Raw genomic sequence first — 12,735 nt, 5'->3', positions numbered from 1 at the left:
CAAGGAGCACAGCCTTCTGACAGCAGCTTTCAGCTTGCCTAAGGGCGAGCTTGGCCATTTAGATGTGATGCAAATCTGTGTGTGTGTAAGGTGCAGGTGCAAGCTCCTGACAAAGGTGTTCTCCAGGTTCAGTTTCTCCTTGCCAGACGCATTTGAAATGTTTTCCTCTATCATTCGCACCAAGAGTTGCAGATTGCTTAACTCAGGAGCTCTGTGAATGGAACGGCAAGATGTGTTCCGCTTTCGTCATAAACAGTACTCCAGAGCGCTTGGCACCGGGCACAACGAATCGTGTGTGCGGGATAGTGAGCATTCACGCCTAGTGCTGGCAATGCACGAGCACTGCCAAAAGGCAAAGGAAGGCGCTTTAGCATCCGGCTTGTGCTCAAAGCTTTCAGACTGCCAGAGGACCGTAGCTGTGGTAAGCCGGCTTGCTCATTTGACGTTAGGTGTCACCTGCAAGAACTTCACCCGCATGTGGTTTATGCTGCTACCTGTTTTTAGGCGACAAGGGCACATATAGCAAATGCTTCTTCCTGCCCCGTATTGCTATGGCACGTTCTTCTGTGGCTCTTTAGTGCTTGCCAAACTGCTATGTGCGTGCTGCTGCTTCCATCTGACAAGGAGCACAGCATTCTGACACCAGCTTTCAACTTGCCTAAGAAAGAGCTTGGCCATTTAAATGGGATGCAAATCTGTGTGTGTGTAAGGTGCAGGTGCAAACTCCTGAGAAAGGTTTTCTCCAGGTTCAGTTTCTATATGCCAGACACATTGGAAATATTTTCCTCTGGCATTCACGCCAAGAGTCGCAGATTGCTTAACCCAGGAGCTCTGAGAATGGAACGGCAAGATGTGTTCCGCTTTCGTCATAAACAGTGTTCTAGAGTGCTTGGAACCAGGCACAGCGAATCGTGTGTGCGGGATAGTGACCATTCACGCCTAGTGCTGGCAATGCACGAGCACTGCTAAAAGGCAAAGGAAGGCGCTTTAGCATCTGGCTAGTGCGCAAAGCTTTCCGATTGCCGGAGGACCGTAGCTGTGGTAAGCCGGCTTGCTCATTTGACGTTAGGTGTCACCTGCAAGAACTTCACCCGCATCTGGTTTATGCTGCTACCTGTTGTTAGGGGACAACAAGAGCACATGTAGCAAATGCTTTTTCGTGCCCCGTTTTGCTAGACCACGGTCTTCTGTTGCTCTTTAGTGTTTGCCAAACTGCTATGTGTGTTCTGCTGCTTCCATCTGACAAGGAGCACAGCCTTCTGACAGCAGCTTTCAACTTGCCGAAGAAAGAGCTTGGCCATTGAAATGTGTTGCAAATCTGTGTGTGTGTAAGGTGCAGGTGCAAACTCCTGACAAAGGTGTTCTCCCGATTCAGTTTCTATTTTCCAGACGCATTGGAAATGTTTTCTTCTGGCATTCGCAACAAGAGTTGCAGATTGCTTAACCCAGGAGCTCTGAGAATGGAGCGGCAAGATGTGTTTCGCTTTCGTCATAAACAGTGCTCCAGAGCGCTTAGCAACGGGCACAACGAAACGTGTCTGTGTGATAGTGACCATTCCCGCCTAGTGCTGGCAATGCGCGAGCACTGCCAAAAGGCAAAGGAAGGCGCTTAGCATCCGGCTTGTGCGCAAAGCTTTCAGACTGCCAGGGGACCGCAACTGTGGTAAGCCCGCTTGCTCATTTGATGTTAGATGTCGCCTGCAAGAACTTCACCCACATCTGGTTTATGCTGCTACCTGTTGTTAGGCGACAACAAGGACACCTGTAGCAAATGCTTTTTCCTGTTTCATTTTGCTAGAACACGCTCTTCTGTGGCTCTTTAGTGGTTGCCAAACTCCTATGTGCGTGCCGGTGCTTCCATCTGACAAGGAGCACAGCCTTCTGACAGCAGCTTTCAACTTGCTGAAGAAAGATCTTGGCCATTTAGATGTGATGCAAATCTGTGTGTGTGTAAGGTGCACGTGCAAGCTCCTGACAAAGGTGTTCTCCAGGTTCAGTTTCTCCTTGCCAGACGCATTTGAAATGTTTTCCTCTATCATTCGCACCAAGAGTTGCAGATTGCTTAACTCAGGAGCTCTGTGAATGGAACGGCAAGAGGTGTTCCGCTTACATCATAAACAGTGCTCCAGAGAGCTTAGCAACGGGCACAACGAAAAGTGTGTGCGGGATAGTGACCATTCCCGCCTAGTGCTGGCAATGCATGAGCACTGCCAAAAGGCAAAGGAAGGCGCTTAGCATGCGGCTTGTGCGCAAAGCTTTCAGACTGCGGGAGGACCGTAGCTGTGGTAAGCCAGCTTGCACATTTGACGTTAGATGTCTCCCGCAAGAACTTCACCCGCAGCTGGTTTATGCTGCTACCTGTTGTAAGGGGACAACAAGGGCACATGTGGCAAATGCCTTTTCCTGTTTTATTTTGTTATGGCACGCTCTTCTGTGGCTCTTTAGTGCTTGCCAAACTGCTATGTCCGTGCTGCTGCTTCCATCTGACAAGGAGCACAGCCTTCTGACAGCAGCTTTCAACTTGCCTAAGAAAGAGCTTGGCCATTTAGATGTGCTGCAAATCTGAAATCTGTGTGTGTGTAAGGTGCAGGTGCAAACTCCTGACAAAGGTTTTCTCCAGGTTCAGTTTCTATCTGCCAGACACATTGGAAATGTTTTCCTCTGGCATTCGCAGCAAGAGTTGCAGATTGCTTAACCCAGGAGCTCTGAGAATGGAACGGCAAGATGTGTTCCGCTTTCTTAATAAACAGTGCTCTAGAGCACTTGGAACCAGGCACAGCGAATCGTGTGTGCGGGATAGTGACCATTCACGCCTAGTGCTGGCAATGCACGAGCACTGCTAAAACACAAAGGAAGGCGCTTTAGCATCCGGCTTGTGCGCAAAGCTTTCCGATTGCCGGAGGACCGTAGCTGTGGTAAGCCGGCTTGCTCATTTGACGTTAGCTGTCACCTGCAACAACTTCACCCGCATCTGGTTTATGCTGCTACATGTTATAGGTGACAACAAGGGCACATGTGGCAAATGCTTTTACCTGTTTCATTTTGTTATGCCACGCTCTTCTGTGGCTCTTTAGTGTTTGCCAAACTGCTATGTGCGTGCTGCTGCTTCCATCTGACAAGGAGCACAGCCTTCTGACAGCAGCTTTCAACTTGCCTAAGAAAGAGCTTGCCCATTAAAATGTGCTGCAGATCTGTGTATGTGTAAGGTGCAGGTACAAACTCCTGACAAAGGTTTTCTCCAGGTTCAGTTCCTCCCTGCCAGACACATTGGAAATATTTTCGTCTGGCATTCACGCCAAGAGTCGCAGATTGCTTAACTCAGGAGCTCTGAGAATGGAGCGGCAAGATGTGTTCCGCTTACGTCATAAACAGTGCTCCAGAGCGCTTAGCAACGGGCATATGAATCGTGTGTGCGGGATAGTGAGCATTCACGCCTAGTGCTGGTAATGCACGAGCACTGCCAAAAGGCAAAGGAAGGCGATTAGGCATTCGGCTTGTGCACAAAGCATTCAGACTGCAGGAGGACCGTAGCTGTGGTAAGCCGGCTTGCTCATTTGACGTTAGATGTCTCCCGCAAGAACTTCATCCGCAGCTGGTTTATGCTGCTACCTGTTGTTAGGCGACAAGGGCAAATGTAGCAAATGCTTCTTCTGCCCCGTATTGCTATGCCACGCTCTTCTGTGGCTCTTTAGTGCTTGCCAAACAGCTCTGTGTCTGCTGCTGCTTCCATCTGACAAGGAGCACAGCGTTCTCACAGCAGCTTTCAACTTGCCTAAGAAAGAGCTTGGCCCTTTAGATGTGATGCAAATCTGTGTGTGTTTAAGGTGCACGTGCAAGCTCCTGACAAAGGTGTTCTCCAGGTTCAGTTTCTATCTGCCAGACACATTTGAAATGTTTTCCTCTATCATTCGCACCAAGAGTTGCAGATTGCTTAACTCAGGAGCTCTGAGAATGGAACGGCAAGATGTGTTCCGCTTTCTTCATAAACAGTGCTCCAGAGCGCTTAGCAACGGGCATAACGAATCGTGTGTGCGGGATAGTGACCATTCACGCCTAGTGCTGGCAATGCACGAGCACTGCCAAAAGGCAAAGGAAGGCGCTTAGCATCCGGCTTGTGCGCAAAGCTTTCAGACTGGCAAAGGACCGTAGCTGTGGTAAGCCCGCTTGCTCATTTGATGTTAGATGTCGCCTGCAAGAACTTCACCCGCATCTGGTTTATGCTGCTACCTGTTGTTAGGCGACAACAAGGACACCTGTAGCAAATGCTTTTTCCTGTTTCATTTTGCTAGAACACGCTCTTCTGTGGCTCTTTAGTGCTTGCCAAACTCCTATGTGCGTGCCGCTGCTTCCATCTGACAAGGAGCACAGCCTTCTGACAGCAGCTTTCAACTTGTCTAAGAAAGAGCTTGGCCATTTAAATGTGCTGCAAATCTGTGTGTGTGTAAGGTGCAGGTGCAAGCTCCTGACAAAGGTGTTCTCCAGGTTCAGTTTCTCCCTGCCAGACACATTGGAAATGTTTTCCTCTATCATTCGCATCAAGAGTTGCAGATTGTTTAACACAGGAGCTCTGAGAATGGAGCGACAAGATGTGTTCCGCTTTCGTCATAAACAGTGCTCCAGAGTGCTTAGCAACGGGCATAACGAATCGTGTGTGCGGGATAGTGAGCATTCACGCCTAGTGCTGGTAATGCACGAGCACTGCCAAAAGGCAAAGGAAGGCGATTAGGCATTCGGCTTGTGCACAAAGCATTCAGACTGCAGGAGGACCGTAGCTGTGGTAAGCCAGCTTGCTCATTTGACGTTAGATGTCGCCTGCAAGAACTTCATCCGCAGCTGGTTTATGCTGCTACCTGTTGTTAGGCGACAAGGGCACATGTAGCAAATGCTTCTTCTGCCCCGTATTGCTATGGCACGCTCTTCTGTGACTCTTTAGTGCTTGCCAAACTGCTATGTGCGTGCTGCTGCTTCCATCTGACAAGGAGCACAGCCTTCTGACAGCAGCTTTCAACTTGCTGAAGAAAGATCTTGGCCACTTAGATGTGCTGCAAATCTGTGTGTGTTTAAGGTGCACGTGCAAACTCCTGACAAAGGTGTTCTCCAAGTTCAGTTTCTATCTGCCAGACACATTGGAAATGTTTTCATCTATCATTCTCACCAAGAGTCGCAGATTACCTAACTCAGGAGCTCTGAGAATGGAACGGCAAGAGGTGTTCCGCTTACATCATAAACAGTGCTCCAGAGAGCTTAGCAACGGGCACAACGAAAAGTGTGTGCGGGATAGTGACCATTCCCGCCTAGTGCTGGCAATGCATGAGCACTGCCAAAAGGCAAAGGAAGGCGCTTAGCATGCGGCTTGTGCGCAAAGCTTTCAGACTGCGGGAGGACCGTAGCTGTGGTAAGCCAGCTTGCACATTTGACGTTAGATGTCTCCCGCAAGAACTTCACCCGCAGCTGGTTTATGCTGCTACCTGTTGTAAGGGGACAACAAGGGCACATGTGGCAAATGCCTTTTCCTGTTTTATTTTGTTATGGCACGCTCTTCTGTGGCTCTTTAGTGCTTGCCAAACTGCTATGTCCGTGCTGCTGCTTCCATCTGACAAGGAGCACAGCCTTCTGACAGCAGCTTTCAACTTGCCTAAGAAAGAGCTTGGCCATTTAGATGTGATGCAAATCTGTGTGTGTGTAAGGTGCAGGTGCAAACTCCTGACAAAGGTTTTCTCCAGGTTCAGTTTCTATCTGCCAGACACATTGGAAATGTTTTCCTCTGGCATTCGCAGCAAGAGTTGCAGATTGCTTAACCCAGGAGCTCTGAGAATGGAACGGCAAGATGTGTTCCGCTTTCTTAATAAACAGTGCTCTAGAGCACTTGGAACCAGGCACAGCGAATCGTGTGTGCGGGATAGTGACCATTCACGCCTAGTGCTGGCAATGCACGAGCACTGCTAAAACACAAAGGAAGGCGCTTTAGCATCCGGCTTGTGCGCAAAGCTTTCCGATTGCCGGAGGACCGTAGCTGTGGTAAGCCGGCTTGCTCATTTGACGTTAGCTGTCACCTGCAACAACTTCACCCGCATCTGGTTTATGCTGCTACATGTTATAGGTGACAACAAGGGCACATGTGGCAAATGCTTTTACCTGTTTCATTTTGTTATGCCACGCTCTTCTGTGGCTCTTTAGTGTTTGCCAAACTGCTATGTGCGTGCTGCTGCTTCCATCTGACAAGGAGCACAGCCTTCTGACAGCAGCTTTCAACTTGCCTAAGAAAGAGCTTGCCCATTAAAATGTGCTGCAGATCTGTGTATGTGTAAGGTGCAGGTACAAACTCCTGACAAAGGTTTTCTCCAGGTTCAGTTCCTCCCTGCCAGACACATTGGAAATATTTTCGTCTGGCATTCACGCCAAGAGTCGCAGATTGCTTAACTCAGGAGCTCTGAGAATGGAGCGGCAAGATGTGTTCCGCTTACGTCATAAACAGTGCTCCAGAGCGCTTAGCAACGGGCATATGAATCGTGTGTGCGGGATAGTGAGCATTCACGCCTAGTGCTGGTAATGCACGAGCACTGCCAAAAGGCAAAGGAAGGCGATTAGGCATTCGGCTTGTGCACAAAGCATTCAGACTGCAGGAGGACCGTAGCTGTGGTAAGCCGGCTTGCTCATTTGACGTTAGATGTCTCCCGCAAGAACTTCATCCGCAGCTGGTTTATGCTGCTACCTGTTGTTAGGCGACAAGGGCAAATGTAGCAAATGCTTCTTCTGCCCCGTATTGCTATGCCACGCTCTTCTGTGGCTCTTTAGTGCTTGCCAAACAGCTCTGTGTCTGCTGCTGCTTCCATCTGACAAGGAGCACAGCGTTCTCACAGCAGCTTTCAACTTGCCTAAGAAAGAGCTTGGCCCTTTAGATGTGATGCAAATCTGTGTGTGTTTAAGGTGCACGTGCAAGCTCCTGACAAAGGTGTTCTCCAGGTTCAGTTTCTATCTGCCAGACACATTTGAAATGTTTTCCTCTATCATTCGCACCAAGAGTTGCAGATTGCTTAACTCAGGAGCTCTGAGAATGGAACGGCAAGATGTGTTCCGCTTTCTTCATAAACAGTGCTCCAGAGCGCTTAGCAACGGGCATAACGAATCGTGTGTGCGGGATAGTGACCATTCACGCCTAGTGCTGGCAATGCACGAGCACTGCCAAAAGGCAAAGGAAGGCGCTTAGCATCCGGCTTGTGCGCAAAGCTTTCAGACTGGCAAAGGACCGTAGCTGTGGTAAGCCCGCTTGCTCATTTGACGTTAGGTGTCACCTGCAAGAACTTCACCCGCATCTGGTTTATGCTGCTACCTGTTGTTAGGCGACAACAAGGGCACATGTGGCAAAGGCTTTTTCCTGTTTCAGTTTGCTATGGCACGCTCTTCTGTGGCTCTTTAGTGCTTGCCAAACAGCTATGTGTGTGCTGCTGCTTCCATCTGACAAGGAGCACAGCCTTCTGACAGCAGCTTTCAACTTGCCTAAGAAAGAGCTTGGCCATTTAAATGTGATGCAAATCTGTGTGTGTGTAAGGTGCAGGTGCAAACTCCTGACCAAGGTTTTCTCCAGGTTCAGTTTCTCCCTGCCAGACACATTGGAAATATTTTCGTCTGGCATTCACGCCAAGAGTCGCAGAGTGCTTAACCCAGGAGCTCTGAGAATGGAGCGGCAAGATGTGCTCCGCTTTCGTCATAAACAGTGCTCCAGAGCGCTTAGCAACGGGCATATGAATCGTGTGTGCGGGATAGTGAGCATTCACGCCTAGTGCTGGTAATGCACGAGCACTGCCAAAAGGCAAAGGAAGGCGATTAGGCATTCGGCTTGTGCACAAAGCATTCAGACTGCAGGAGGACCGTAGCTGTGGTAAGCCAGCTTGCTCATTTGACGTTAGGTGTCACCTGCAAGAACTTCACCCGCAGCTGGTTTATGCTGCTACCTGTTGTTAGGCGACAAGGGCACATGTAGCAAATGCTTCTTCCTGCCCCGTATTGCTATGGCACGTTCTTCTGTGGCTCTTTAGTGCTTGCCAAACTGCTATGTGCGTGCTGCTGCTTCCATCTGACAAGGAGCACAGCATTCTGACACCAGCTTTCAACTTGCCTAAGAAAGAGCTTGGCCATTTAAATGGGATGCAAATCTGTGTGTGTGTAAGGTGCAGGTGCAAACTCCTGAGAAAGGTTTTCTCCAGGTTCAGTTTCTATATGCCAGACACATTGGAAATATTTTCCTCTGGCATTCACGCCAAGAGTCGCAGATTGCTTAACCCAGGAGCTCTGAGAATGGAACGGCAAGATGTGTTCCGCTTTCGTCATAAACAGTGTTCTAGAGTGCTTGGAACCAGGCACAGCGAATCCTGTTTGCGGGATAGTGACCATTCCCGCCTAGTGCTGGCAATGCACGAGCACTGCTAAAAGGCAAAGGAAGGCGCTTTAGCATCCGGCTTGTGCGCAAAGCTGTCAGATTGCCGGAGGACCGTAGCTGTGGTAAGCCGGCTTGCTCATTTGACGTTAGGTGTCACCTGCAAGAACTTCACCCGCATCTGGTTTATGCTGCTACCTGTTGTTAGGGGACAACAAGAGCACATGTAGCAAATGCTTTTTCGTGCCCCGTTTTGCTAGACCACGGTCTTCTGTTGCTCTTTAGTGTTTGCCAAACTGCTATGTGTGTTCTGCTGCTTCCATCTGACACGGAGCACAGCCTTCTGACAGCAGCTTTCAACTTGTCTAAGAAAGAGCTTGGCCATTTAAATGTGCTGCAAATCTGTGTGTGTGTAAGGTGCAGGTGCAAGCTCCTGACAAAGGTGTTCTCCAGGTTCAGTTTCTCCCTGCCAGACACATTGGAAATGTTTTCCTCTATCATTCGCATCAAGAGTTGCAGATTGTTTAACACAGGAGCTCTGAGAATGGAGCGACAAGATGTGTTCCGCTTTCGTCATAAACAGTGCTCCAGAGTGCTTAGCAACGGGCATAACGAATCGTGTGTGCGGGATAGTGAGCATTCACGCCTAGTGCTGGTAATGCACGAGCACTGCCAAAAGGCAAAGGAAGGCGATTAGGCATTCGGCTTGTGCACAAAGCATTCAGACTGCAGGAGGACCGTAGCTGTGGTAAGCCGGCTTGCTCATTTGACGTTAGATGTCGCCTGCAAGAACTTCATCCGCAGCTGGTTTATGCTGCTACCTGTTGTTAGGCGACAAGGGCACATGTAGCAAATGCTTCTTCTGCCCCGTATTGCTATGGCACGCTCTTCTGTGACTCTTTAGTGCTTGCCAAACTGCTATGTGCGTGCTGCTGCTTCCATCTGACAAGGAGCACAGCCTTCTGACAGCAGCTTTCAACTTGCTGAAGAAAGATCTTGGCCACTTAGATGTGCTGCAAATCTGTGTGTGTTTAAGGTGCACGTGCAAACTCCTGACAAAGGTGTTCTCCAAGTTCAGTTTCTATCTGCCAGACACATTGGAAATGTTTTCATCTATCATTCTCACCAAGAGTCGCAGATTACCTAACTCAGGAGCTCTGAGAATGGAACGGCAAGAGGTGTTCCGCTTACGTCATAAACAGTGCTCCAGAATGCTTAGCAACGGGCACAACGAAACGTGTCTCTGGGATAGTGACCATTCCCGCCTAGTGCTGGCAATGCACGAGCACTGCCAAAAGGCAAAGGAAGGCGCTTAGCATGCGGCTTGTGCTCAAAGCTTTCAGACTGCCAGAGGACCGTAGCTGTGGTAAGCCGGCTTGCTCATTTGACGTTAGGTGTCACCTGCAAGAACTTCACCCGCAGCTGGTTTATGCTGCTCCCTGTTGTTAGGCGACAAGGGCACATGTAGCAAATGCTTCTTCCTGCCCCTTTTGCTATGGCACGCTCTTCTGTGACTCTTTAGTGCTTGCCAAACTGCTATGTGCGTGCTGCTGCTTCCATCTGACAAGGAGCACAGCCTTCTGACAGCAGCCTTCAACTTGCCTAAGAAAGAACTTGGCCATTTAGATGTGCTGCAAATCTGTGTGTGTGTAAGGTGCAGGTGCAAACTCCTGACAAAGGTTTTCTCCAGGTTCAGTTTCTATTTGCCAGATACATTGGAAATGTTTTCCTCTGGCATTCACGCCAAGGATCGCAGATTGCTTAACCCAGGAGCTCTGAGAATGGAACGGCAAGATGTGTTCCGCTTTCTTCATAAACAGTGCTCTAGAACACTTGGAACCAGGCACAGCGAATCGTGTGTGCGGGATAGTGACCATTCACGCCTAGTGCTGGCAATGCGCGAGCACTGCCAAAAGGCAAAGGAAGGCGCTTAGCATCCGGCTTCTGTGCAAAGCTTTCAGACTGCCAGAGGACCGCAGCTGTGGTATGCCCGCTTGCTCATTTGACGTTAGATGTCGCCTGCAAGAACTTCACCCGCATCTGGTTTATGCTGCTACCTGTTGTTAGGCGACAACAAGGGCACATGTAGCGATATGCTTTTTCCTGCCTCATTTTCCTAGGCCACGCTCTTCTGTGGCTCTTTAGTGCTCGCCAATCTCCTATGTGCGTGCCGCTGCTTCCATCTGACAAGGAGCACAGCCTTCTGACAGCAGCTTTCAGCTTGCATAAGGACGAGCTTGGCCATTTAGATGTGATGCAAATCTGTGTGTGTGTAAGGTGCAGGTGCAAGCTCCTGACAAAGGTGTTCTCCAGGTTCAGTTTCTCCTTGCCAGACGCATTTGAAATGTTTTCCTCTATCATTCGCACCAAGAGTTGCAGATTGCTTAACTCAGGAGCTCTGTGAATGGAACGGCAAGATGTGTTCCGCTTTCGTCATAAACAGTGCTCCAGAGCGCTTAGCAACGGGCATATGAATCGTGTGTGCGGGATAGTGAGCATTCACGCCTAGTGCTGGTAATGCACGAGCACTGCCAAAAGGCAAAGGAAGGCGATTAGGCATTCGGCTTGTGCACAAAGCATTCAGACTGCAGGAGGACCGTAGCTGTGGTAAGCCGGCTTGCTCATTTGACGTTAGATGTCTCCCGCAAGAACTTCATCCGCAGCTGGTTTATGCTGCTACCTGTTGTTAGGCGACAAGGGCACATGTAGCAAATGCTTCTTCTGCCCCGTATTGCTATGCCACGCTCTTCTGTGGCTCTTTAGTGCTTGCCAAACAGCTCTGTGTCTGCTGCTGCTTCCATCTGACAAGGAGCACAGCCTTCTGACAGCAGCTTTCAACTTGCCTAAGAAAGAGCTTGGCCATTTAGATGTGCTGCAAATCTGAAATCTGTGTGTGTGTAAGGTGCAGGTGCAAACTCCTGACAAAGGTTTTCTCCAGGTTCAGTTTCTATCTGCCAGACACATTGGAAATGTTTTCCTCTGGCATTCGCAGCAAGAGTTGCAGATTGCTTAACCCAGGAGCTCTGAGAATGGAACGGCAAGATGTGTTCCGCTTTCTTAATAAACAGTGCTCTAGAGCACTTGGAACCAGGCACAGCGAATCGTGTGTGCGGGATAGTGACCATTCACGCCTAGTGCTGGCAATGCACGAGCACTGCTAAAACACAAAGGAAGGCGCTTTAGCATCCGGCTTGTGCGCAAAGCTTTCCGATTGCCGGAGGACCGTAGCTGTGGTAAGCCGGCTTGCTCATTTGACGTTAGCTGTCACCTGCAACAACTTCACCCGCATCTGGTTTATGCTGCTACATGTTATAGGTGACAACAAGGGCACATGTGGCAAATGCTTTTACCTGTTTCATTTTGTTATGCCACGCTCTTCTGTGGCTCTTTAGTGTTTGCCAAACTGCTATGTGCGTGCTGCTGCTTCCATCTGACAAGGAGCACAGCCTTCTGACAGCAGCTTTCAACTTGCCTAAGAAAGAGCTTGCCCATTAAAATGTGCTGCAGATCTGTGTATGTGTAAGGTGCAGGTACAAACTCCTGACAAAGGTTTTCTCCAGGTTCAGTTCCTCCCTGCCAGACACATTGGAAATATTTTCGTCTGGCATTCACGCCAAGAGTCGCAGATTGCTTAACTCAGGAGCTCTGAGAATGGAGCGGCAAGATGTGTTCCGCTTACGTCATAAACAGTGCTCCAGAGCGCTTAGCAACGGGCATATGAATCGTGTGTGCGGGATAGTGAGCATTCACGCCTAGTGCTGGTAATGCACGAGCACTGCCAAAAGGCAAAGGAAGGCGATTAGGCATTCGGCTTGTGCACAAAGCATTCAGACTGCAGGAGGACCGTAGCTGTGGTAAGCCGGCTTGCTCATTTGACGTTAGATGTCTCCCGCAAGAACTTCATCCGCAGCTGGTTTATGCTGCTACCTGTTGTTAGGCGACAAGGGCAAATGTAGCAAATGCTTCTTCTGCCCCGTATTGCTATGCCACGCTCTTCTGTGGCTCTTTAGTGCTTGCCAAACAGCTCTGTGTCTGCTGCTGCTTCCATCTGACAAGGAGCACAGCGTTCTCACAGCAGCTTTCAACTTGCCTAAGAAAGAGCTTGGCCCTTTAGATGTGATGCAAATCTGTGTGTGTTTAAGGTGCACGTGCAAGCTCCTGACAAAGGTGTTCTCCAGGTTCAGTTTCTATCTGCCAGACACATTTGAAATGTTTTCCTCTATCATTCGCACCAAGAGTTGCAGATTGCTTAACTCAGGAGCTCTGAGAATGGAACGGCAAGATGTGTTCCGCTTTCTTCATAAACAGTGCTCCAGAGCGCTTAGCAACGGGCATAACGAATCGTGTGTGCGGGATAGTGA

The sequence above is a fragment of the Poecile atricapillus genome, chromosome 4 (assembly GCF_030490865.1).
Source record: "Poecile atricapillus isolate bPoeAtr1 chromosome 4, bPoeAtr1.hap1, whole genome shotgun sequence".
Classification (NCBI taxonomy): domain Eukaryota; kingdom Metazoa; phylum Chordata; class Aves; order Passeriformes; family Paridae; genus Poecile; species Poecile atricapillus.
The sequence above is the reverse complement of the archived record's forward strand: the minus strand, read 5'-3'. Positions refer to the sequence as shown.